Raw genomic sequence first — 9,605 nt, 5'->3', positions numbered from 1 at the left:
ATTTTCCATCCAAAACACCCTAAGAAACAGACAGAAAAAGCCTATAGTATGTTTAAGGTTTTATTTCGTTACTTCTTACTGTAGTAAGAGCAGTAGAAAACACTGCTGTTAAACAACAAGAAAAGAAACAGTTTTTCATTTGACCTCACCTTCTAGTAGCAAGCTGACTATATTTGTGGCCACATTCTTTTGATAGTTGGCTAGTCCTAGGTGTCTCAAGATCTAACAACTGTAAAATCAGATCATCAATATACTGGGGGATTGGCTTTTTTAATTGAGTGTCTTCACTTGATTACTCAATAACACTTTAACTTCAGCTGAGTTATATTAGTTTCTGTAACTGAAAAAATAGCCCTTTATTTATAAAGCATAAACACATTGCTGGCCATTGTAAAGTAACTCAGGATTTTAAAATGCTTTACCAGACAGTGGCAAAAAGCATTAGACCTGATCGAAGTGGTAAAAAATTACTACATTTCTTTCCATTTTCAATATAGGAAGAATCTGATATTGAGATGAGGTTCATTTTTTCAGATCTTATGACTAGTTTTCAGACATCTATTTAAACAGATGAATTGAACTAAGTCCTATCCACGTAAAAGTCACTGTGCAAGAATTGCTTTGATTTTGATGGAATTAAACTGCAGTTGAGTTAAAAAGTAGCTCTTGGATGGTAACAGACAGCTGTTTAATAATGCTCAAGGTGATGGCAGGAAACAATAAGGGAAATTATAAATTGTTGAATAGCTGTAGTCATACTGTAATGTTAAATTTTTTTGTTTGTTTTTTCAAAAAGAAAAAGAAATTCAGCTCTGGGGAAAACAAATACACTTCTGTTGTATTTGGTGAAATTGTAGCTATGAAACAGTATAAAATTAGAACTGACAGCTGACAAGCAGTTATACTTTAAGAGCATGAACAATTGAAGTGTAATTCCAATATTTTATTAAATACTTGTTTTCAGTGAGGACAACTGTTACAGTAGCACAACGTTCCAAACTGGGAGTCTTAAAAGTTTTGTTATGCATTTTAAGACAGTCTTCCTGACTTTCGAAAGAGATTACTATGAGGTACAGAGGTAATTGTGGCAAATTCATTTCTTTCAGGAGAAAATTTGAATAGAAAATGTGATGAGTCACATTAGTCCACACCTTGTCTGATCTACTTTCTGGATCTGCACTGTACATCTAACTTACACTATACTGGCACAAGAAGAATTTGGCATGCAAGACTGTTACTGTCTAGATACTGTCTACAGGGTAATTTCCAGGGAAGATTTTTTTTTCTTCTTTTTGATGTGATGTTTTGTAGTTATGCTTCTATTATACATGTAGAGGTGTTTGATTGATACTTGGAATCAAATAACATGAAGCAGAATACTTGCTGTTTCCATATTACTGATTCCCTTTGTTCTAAGATAATTTTAGCCTTCTTTTTTAAAAATTTACTGGTTTGGAAAGCTGGTAACAATGACAGAACACAGACTGTCACTGGCAGACAATTTCAGTGGGAGCACTGTGATTATGCAGATGTGCTCTGGTGATATCAAAAATACCAATCACTAATTTGATAATATTCAGTCATAGTTTACTGCATTTTGTCTTCTGTTTTCTTGTGCAGTTTTTCTTAATGGCTACTACCATACAATACACAGATCTTCAGTGGGTTTCAAAAATACATGTATATTAGTTGGCTTCTGTTGCACCCTGGAAAAAATACTTTGTTTGTGTAATAACATACAAATTGTAGTAATGTACATATAGAATTATAGGATCACAAGGTTGGAAAGGACCTATATCAAACATACATTTTTAACATCTTAAAGTGCAGTTCCTGAAAAGCAAAAACTTATGAGAAGTTATTCAAGTGAAGAAAACAGTGATAACATGTAGAGCACAATAAGGATGTTGATATTTTCTGAAGGTTCTGAAATCTATCCTTTATCCCTGTTTTACTGTGTTTACCTATTGCAGGAATTCCAATGGCCTCCAGTGCATGTATAATTCATGAATCTTAAGAGAGATATGTGGAAAAGACAAGCCTTCTCTACAAACACATTTCTCCTACTCTTTGCTGTCCTGGGAATCTGCCCAGAAATTCCTGCTGGATACTCCAAGGATTATATTAAACTGCAGCATGCAGCCTTATAGCTTATCTTCATAAAATAGACAAAATGAATTGAACCAAGGAAAAAGAATCAGGTTTTGCTCCAAATTTCTTCTCCATTTGTGAGATTCAGAAACATTTCTTTATTTGTTTGCTCTTTAAGCTTAAACTGGATCACCATGCTGAATATTCACATTGTAGAAGTTCAGTTGTTTCCTTTCTTCATGACTAACTTGTTCATGTGTGTATTTTTCTAAGAATGTCTTCCATTATTTGTTATTGTTTAAAATTATGAATGTGTTTTTGCACAGATGAAGAATAATTCCCTTCACTGAAATGTGAATCTGTGAGAAAGTTTTTATTTATTCAGTCTGACCAAGAACAAGAAGACAGTCCGTGCGCAAATAGGAGAAGTTGTGCTCTTCTACAGAAATTTTCACTGCTCAGAGCAATTGCTCTTGCTTTCAGAAGATAGATCTTGGTGATGCTCAGAACTGAAACTTATTTTAGAATGTAGCTGTCTGGTAGGAATAGTCACATCCTTGGAGACGTGGTGTATGCCAGCAGTCCCTCCTCCTCTCGCTAACTTGCACGTTAGAGGAGCTTAGCAGCAGTCACCTTCTTAATGGAGTCTTCTTAATTCATGTGCAGTTTAGGGCAGGAACAAGCTGCGAGTCTTGGTCAATGACCCATGAATCCAGTGAAGATTCACCCAGTGACCTGCAGTTAGTGATAATTCAAGGCTTTAATGACTCTATATTTTTCAACTCTTTTCGTGTTTTCAGTCTTTTTTTTTCTGTCTTCATATCAAATCGGTAGAATCCATCTGTTAAAGCTAAATACAGCGACATGAGGTCTGAAAGGGTCAGGAGCAGAAGAGATTTCTTTCCTCCAGATGGAAGCTTTAAAACAACCGGGAATAATTACATATAAATGCAAGAATGCTCAGGTAACTGATCGGATTTTATCTGCCTGATCCTTACATGATGCGAATAGTAGATCGACCTGTCCCTGAACTCTCTTGGCAGCTTCACGGAATGACTTAAACAAGATCAGCTAAAACGATTATACTAGATGGGTTTTAATGATTTGTCAAACCAATTCATCAGCTTGTTTCTCATTGGTGCTTTCGTTCCATCACAATACACAGGCTGGCTTTACGGACTGATTGCATCTTGTCAACAAAACAATTTAAAATTCTGGCAGCACTGGGTATGACTGTAAATGGGAAGTTGCTTCAGGAAATACCTATGCGTAGGACATGCATACTTTGATCTGGCAGTAGTTGACAGTAACAGTGAAGCTGCTGGAATTCTCAGCTTCCTACGAATGAGTTTTTGGTAGTAAAGACAGAGTTAAATAAGGAATATCTGTAATAAAATCAGTCTAAAACATTCCCACACTGATCTGAAGTATCTGGAAAGATGAGAATGAAAAACCTGGAATGCCTCGTCTAAACTTTAGGAGGTCTGTGAGGGAAGAGGACATTCCAACTGAACATAACAGAATAAATTCCAGAATGATTAGAGACTGTGTTGTCTAATTAATTAGCTTTTGTGGTAGTTAATTAAGTGGTCAGGAGTAGCATATGAGGCAATAAAGTCTGCTTTTAGTATTTAGTGGGGCAAAGGTTATTTATAGGGAACTGAGTGATTTAATTCTGTTATTGCAAAATTTGCATAGGCACACATTCATCAATATGTTTTAAGATTTGCAGTGTTCTCAAAGGGGAGAATAACAGTTCAACCCATGAAAGAATATCTTGTCATTAATACTTGAGCAAAACTACTGTATATAGACGTGTTCTCATTTACTCTCATGGATATCTATCCTTGGGGATTAAAATTCTATTTCTCATCAATAAAATGAATAGTACTTAAATCAAGGCAGAAAACCTTTGTCTGATAAAGGTAGAAATATTCTTCTATTTTCAATAACGTTCATGTTGTACGTAAAGACAGGTTTTTAAAAAAGAAAGGGGGCAGATGTATCTCTAGGACTGCTTCGTGCATTAATGAATCTGAACTTCTGTTTTTTAAAGGGCTTCCTTGATGCTTAAAACTGCAAGGTCAATATGACTTCTGAATATAAACTGACATAGTATCTCCTGGGCTATTGCAAGATTGCTTGGGATGCCCCTGTAAAATCCTCAGGATAAGATTTAAATTTCTTGCCTGAATTCAGTAAGCTAAAACCACTGTATATTACTGGTAGCATTTTAGATGTCACTGTTGATTAGCTGTCTTTCAGTGCCTGATTTTTCTTGAAGACTGCATAACTTCCTTTGGAAGCCATCTTATTTGATAGCAGGAATAGTACAGTCCTGGCATCTAAGTTAAGTTTATACAAATTAATGGAAAGAGGTGGATTCTGAATGGGGTCTGCTTAGACCTTAATCTTCCTGAGAACAGCCAGGTCAGATAGCTAAAGGCCCCTCCCGTCTCCAGAAGGGCCTCTGGCTGTTCAGCAGATTGTACCAGCTTTCAGTGTCTTCATATTTGAACCTATATGAATTGTACAGCCATCATGTTGCTAGGACCCAGTTGTGAGTAGGCTGGCAGCCCACATATGGTGCTATAATGTTAGCTTGCTTAGTAGGGTTGCACATCAGATGCCACACTTGGGTCCTGCAGGGACAGAAGGCAGAGATCTGCAGAGAGAAAAACTAAGAAGAAGTGAAACGGGTGGAAAGAGCGGACAAAGTCTCTGTCACTTTGCAGTGACTTGTATTGAATGGGTGAGTGCTGATGGTGATACCAATCCTGTACCTTTCCCATATGAACACTTTCCCAAGTCTGTGTGTTTTTTTCCATTTCTCTATCCAATACAGTAGCTATACAATGTTCCCTTTTCACTTACCTATCTTTTTCTTTCTTTTTTTTTTTTTTTAATTGAGATCTTCTACAGCTTGTGGTAATACATGTCTTTCTTCTTTTTCTATTATTCACAGTTAAAGACTTACACTGTATCTCCAAACCTTTCTGATAGATTCCATGGAGAAGAAAATGATTCTGGGAAAAAAAAATCTTTGAATGCATTTTTTGAAAAATATTAGGACTTAAAACTACCTTAAAACTCCCTGCAGGTTTAATGAGAGTGCTTGTTAAATTTTCTAGATACAGAAGAACAATTTGCTAAACAAAATCCCTGCTATCGTACCTTGGTTGCCTTTTTTTTTTTTTTTTTCTTTTAAACTTCAGAATAAATGAAAAAATTGATCTGTATGGTCACCGAAACATTAAATTGTCTTATCTGTCACTTGTTCAACATTGGCTTCTTAAAAGGGAAAACAACAATCACAATCAGCAGTTTCACAGCGCCTAGAAGAAAATAGAAGCTATAAATGGTCAGATGAATTATGTGCTTCCAGTGGTTTTCAAGGGAAGCATTTACTGAGGGAGAAAATTGTTTTAATCTTATAACAACTAAGGAGTGTGGAGTTTGTAAAAACATGGAACACCTACACGTAAACTTAATTTTTGTTGCATAGGAACATATACAAAGTAGCTTTCAACAAAAATGGCTGGGAAACAAGCTCTTTCATTGTTCAATATGTTATTTTATATCTTTAACAAATCTCTGTGAAGCACTTAGGGAAACATAAACACAGTGGGTCAGTTGAGTATTCAGCTTTAACAGTATTGAAGAAAAAAAAATAGGAGTGAATCTTCTTTTAAAATGGAAATAAGTAGAAATTTGGGTCATGTGGTGTGTGTCTTTTTTTTCCTTATTTTGAAAGAGTGGAGGAAAGAGGAAGCTAGAGTCAAACCCAAACAAAGAACAGCCTCTGCAGTCTTGTTTTTCATTTTCCTGGCCTCTCTATGTTTATAGATTTTGCCAAGATAAACTGTAAGAAAACGCAGATTTGCAAACCTGCCACTAGGAGGCATTTGATTAATTAATTCTGGCCGATTGAGCACCCTCTGTCTCCCTCTCTTGTCCAGCTGTTTTGCATTCAGCAACAGAATGGAATCACATAAATTCTGGGGAGGGGAAAATTCAGGAAGCTTTCAGGAATGAAATTCTCTCTCTCTCTTTTTTTTTTTTTTTTTTTCCTCAGAGAAATTAGGTAAATAAAGTCACATGCATCCAAAATAAAGAATATAAATTATCTGCTATAAAGACAGAAATATAACCTCTGAATCCTATATTATGATGTGACAGTAATGAGAATCATAATTTGTTTCATAAAATTCAGCTGCTTTTTTTGACTGAAATTCTAGATGCCAGGTAAGGAGGAGTAGAGTTATCCTTTTGACATCACTTAAATGTACTTCTAAGTGTATCCATGGGATTTTCTTATGGTTTCCCTCTGTGCTGGAGTGAAAGAACTGCTTAATTTACAAGAAATGCTGAGTAGGAAGAAGGAAGATAAGGACTGGGAAGTGAGGATGTGGTTTTGTTTTCTGTTCTAAAGCATGTAGAATAGGGGGCAGAAAAGGCACACCTTTTGTATAAAACATTGATGAGTGTAGGAGCTGGTTTCTCTGAAAAAAAAAAAATAAAATCCATTCTAAGTGGAAACTTGTGGATGCATTAATGTGAGATGAGCTGGAAATGTCAATCCCATCCCTGTCTGTGTAAGATCCACTATTGGTAGGGCTGTGATCAAAACCTAAGCAAGCAGAAGTGAACAGGTGGGAATATTTTTCGGAAAGTTGGTTTTGTTATGGAGATCTCAGTAAGGATTCCTAAGCCTTTCTTGCACTCAAAGGTACAAGGTTAGGTACAGCCAAGGTGCCAAGCTGGTTCCCATCTGGTTTGTTTTGATGGAGATGAGTACAGCCTGAGGCTGCACTAGTACAATCACTTTGAAGACTGACTACAGTTCTGTAAGGGTTAGTGAAACAAGCTGATGGTGAAGTGTAAAATATTTGTGTTGTTCCAAATGTAGGAAGTGAAATATTAGAGGTGGAATGTGGCAAATAAAAACAAGGAGTTAAAGCAACAGGAAAGCTCAACTGATAACAAGGGCCTCAGACCTAATGTGGAACTTGAACAGCTGTTTTTACTTAGGAATTTCTGGGTTCATCTGGCTACATACCAAAGAGAAGGGGTGTCTCTGTATGAGATAGATTTTATTTCACTTTGATCAGAAATAGTAGTTAACAATGTTTGCTCAAACTTCTGTATCTAAAGAAGAAAGTGCACAAAGAAAACAGATAAGTGTTCTATTTTGCAGAATGGCATGATTACTAATAGAAGCTTCAACATGGGGCTCAATGGTGACTTCTCTGAATTCTCATACAGTTTTCTAACATAAGGTGGGGATACTGATACCTACTTGACTTTAAATTTTAATGTTTGATTCTTTTTCTGCAACACATTGCCAGTGCTGAATACCTTATATGATGGATAGCAAGACTTGCATTTTGTTTAAAAGGTTCTGGCATGAATTAGTACTTTAATTCTAATGCATTATCACTTTGTTTATAGAGACTTATTCCATGGGGCTCCTACAGAAGATCACATGCATCAGAAGAAGCTTGCTGCATCCATCAGTGAGGAATGGATGGTACACATGACCACATGGAGGCTTTCTGCATAGAGGTATTTCTTGGTTCTCAGTTTTCCTTAACGTAGTTCTAAAGGTGATGAAAAATCAGACCAGAGACAGAAATATTAGAAATAAACAAAATTGTGCCTACAATGAAAAGCAGTAGGGAGTATGATGATGAGGAAGGGAAGTAAACATATGGAATAATCTAGAAATTTAGAGTTTGTAAATAACTGCAGTCTTGAGGATTTTAATATGCCACTCACCAACCTTCTCCTCTTAGAGTGGCTGAAATATTTACAATGCTTTTTTGGGTGAATAATATTTAAGACCTCGGTCACCTTTTTATTTTAAGCAACTGCATATAAACATGTATTTATGAAATGAAGTTTTTGATTGCTTTCAAGAGAGACTTAGTAGAAGTAGGCATGTCAGTTTGTGTTACCTTCTCTGTAAGTACTCCCTTATTGCCTTTAGATCCTGTAAATTAAGGAGAGAGAAAACACCAGAATTCATGTGATTGCATTTATTTCTTTAAGAGCTGGCCAATAGCACATGGGGAAAGGTAACGTCAACAAAATCATTCTTGACGAAATATTTGACTAGATCTTCAAGTTCTCATCCTATTGCATTTTCTTGCAAAAATGCAAAAACCTCATGAAGAAACAAAACTTACAGTACAAACCTTTTAAGTCTCTAATCTTCAGACATGAAATTTCATGTGCTGGGCACCCATTTCTGTCCAAGGTTAGGTGATAAGCATCTGTCTAGTCATCAAAAAGCTGAGTCCTGGAGCACTTAGCCTTAAGAAGGGAGCATGCCTTCTAGCAGGGCTAAACACATATTCCACAGCTGCAGTGCCAGTACCATGACCTTTCTTTTGCTCCTTGACCCCATCAGATGCAGCTGGTCAGATAATCACAGATCAGACTGACCACCTGCATCTGATGTGTGGGATCCAAAAGTGGGAGAGGGCCATGGCACTGCTGTATAAAAATGTGCAACTCTGGCAGTGACAGAGTGCAATACAAAAGAATGAGTCAGTGCATGAGACTTGACAGGTCTGCTTTATAGCACAGCTGGGGATTCACCAGATCCCACAGCATAGGGAGTGGGAAGGGAAGTGCTTTGTGTGCTGCCAATTCCCCCTCTTTGCAGAACAATCCTTAGAAGTCTGTTTCTGCCTGCATAACTTACCAGCCTACCTAATGAGATTTGCAGTGCAAATGCCACAGCTAAATTTGTCTTACAGATAGTGAGGAAAGCACTTTAGTCTAAGAAAACATGATTTTTTGCCTCTTCCCTATTTATTTCATAGAGAGTTCTTGTTAAGCATTCAGTTTTTGAGTCAATGTTATCAAAGCTACATGTTTTGACAGGTTCTCTCCTGTGTGTGTGTATGTGGAAAGGTTCTTCATGTACCTCATAAGTTGAGAGATATAATTTGAACAGAGAAAATTATGGTTCATAATGCACTCTTGTTAGGTGACATGACTATGCTTAGTCCACTGCAGGACAGCCTACATAGAGAAATGCATATTTCCATATAAATTACAGTATACTGCAGCCAAGAGATCAATTAGAATGTCTGCGACCAAGAACTCTCAAGTGTCTCCATTCAGTCTGCCATTCAAACGAGACGAGAAATGCGTTCAATTGGTGTAAAGAATTTGAACTCTTTCAGGGAATGTGTAGAGACTGCCGGAAAGTGGCATTCCCTGCAGGGTGGGACTTGCAGATTCTGTGAGATCCAGCAGGGAATTTTAAGGGTTCTGTAACCTAACATTTTGTCTCCTGTTGAGAGAACAATTGCAGAACCTGATGAATATTGTGAAAGAAATGATGATTTTTCATTGGCCAGATACGTCTGATTATGCTGGCTCTGCTATGTGTTTTATTGCATCTTGATTGTCTTAAATCTGCGGTATAATTCATTTGAAAAGGGGTTTGGAGGACTTCACAAGTTATGTAACAGATATAGGTGTTGAAATGCAGGTCTTCT

General features: G+C 36.8%; 1 long non-coding RNA gene across 1 annotated transcript; it reads right to left on the bottom strand.

Annotated features, from left to right (window-relative positions):
- Positions 1 to 7,614: 7,614 nt before the first annotated feature.
- LOC149917102 (uncharacterized) lies at positions 7,615 to 8,363 on the bottom strand. Its single transcript, XR_016468860.1, has 3 exons — positions 8,289 to 8,363; positions 8,049 to 8,083; positions 7,615 to 7,691 (listed from the first exon to the last, which is right to left on the bottom strand). It is a non-coding gene; the product is annotated as an uncharacterized LOC149917102 (long non-coding RNA).
- Between the last annotated feature and the right edge of the window lie 1,242 nt (positions 8,364 to 9,605).

The sequence above is a fragment of the Phasianus colchicus genome, chromosome 8 (genome assembly GCF_987193195.1).
Source record: "Phasianus colchicus chromosome 8, bPhaCol1.hap1.1, whole genome shotgun sequence".
Taxonomy (NCBI): Eukaryota; Metazoa; Chordata; class Aves; order Galliformes; family Phasianidae; genus Phasianus; species Phasianus colchicus.
The sequence above is the reverse complement of the archived record's forward strand: the minus strand, read 5'-3'. Positions and strand labels throughout refer to the sequence as shown.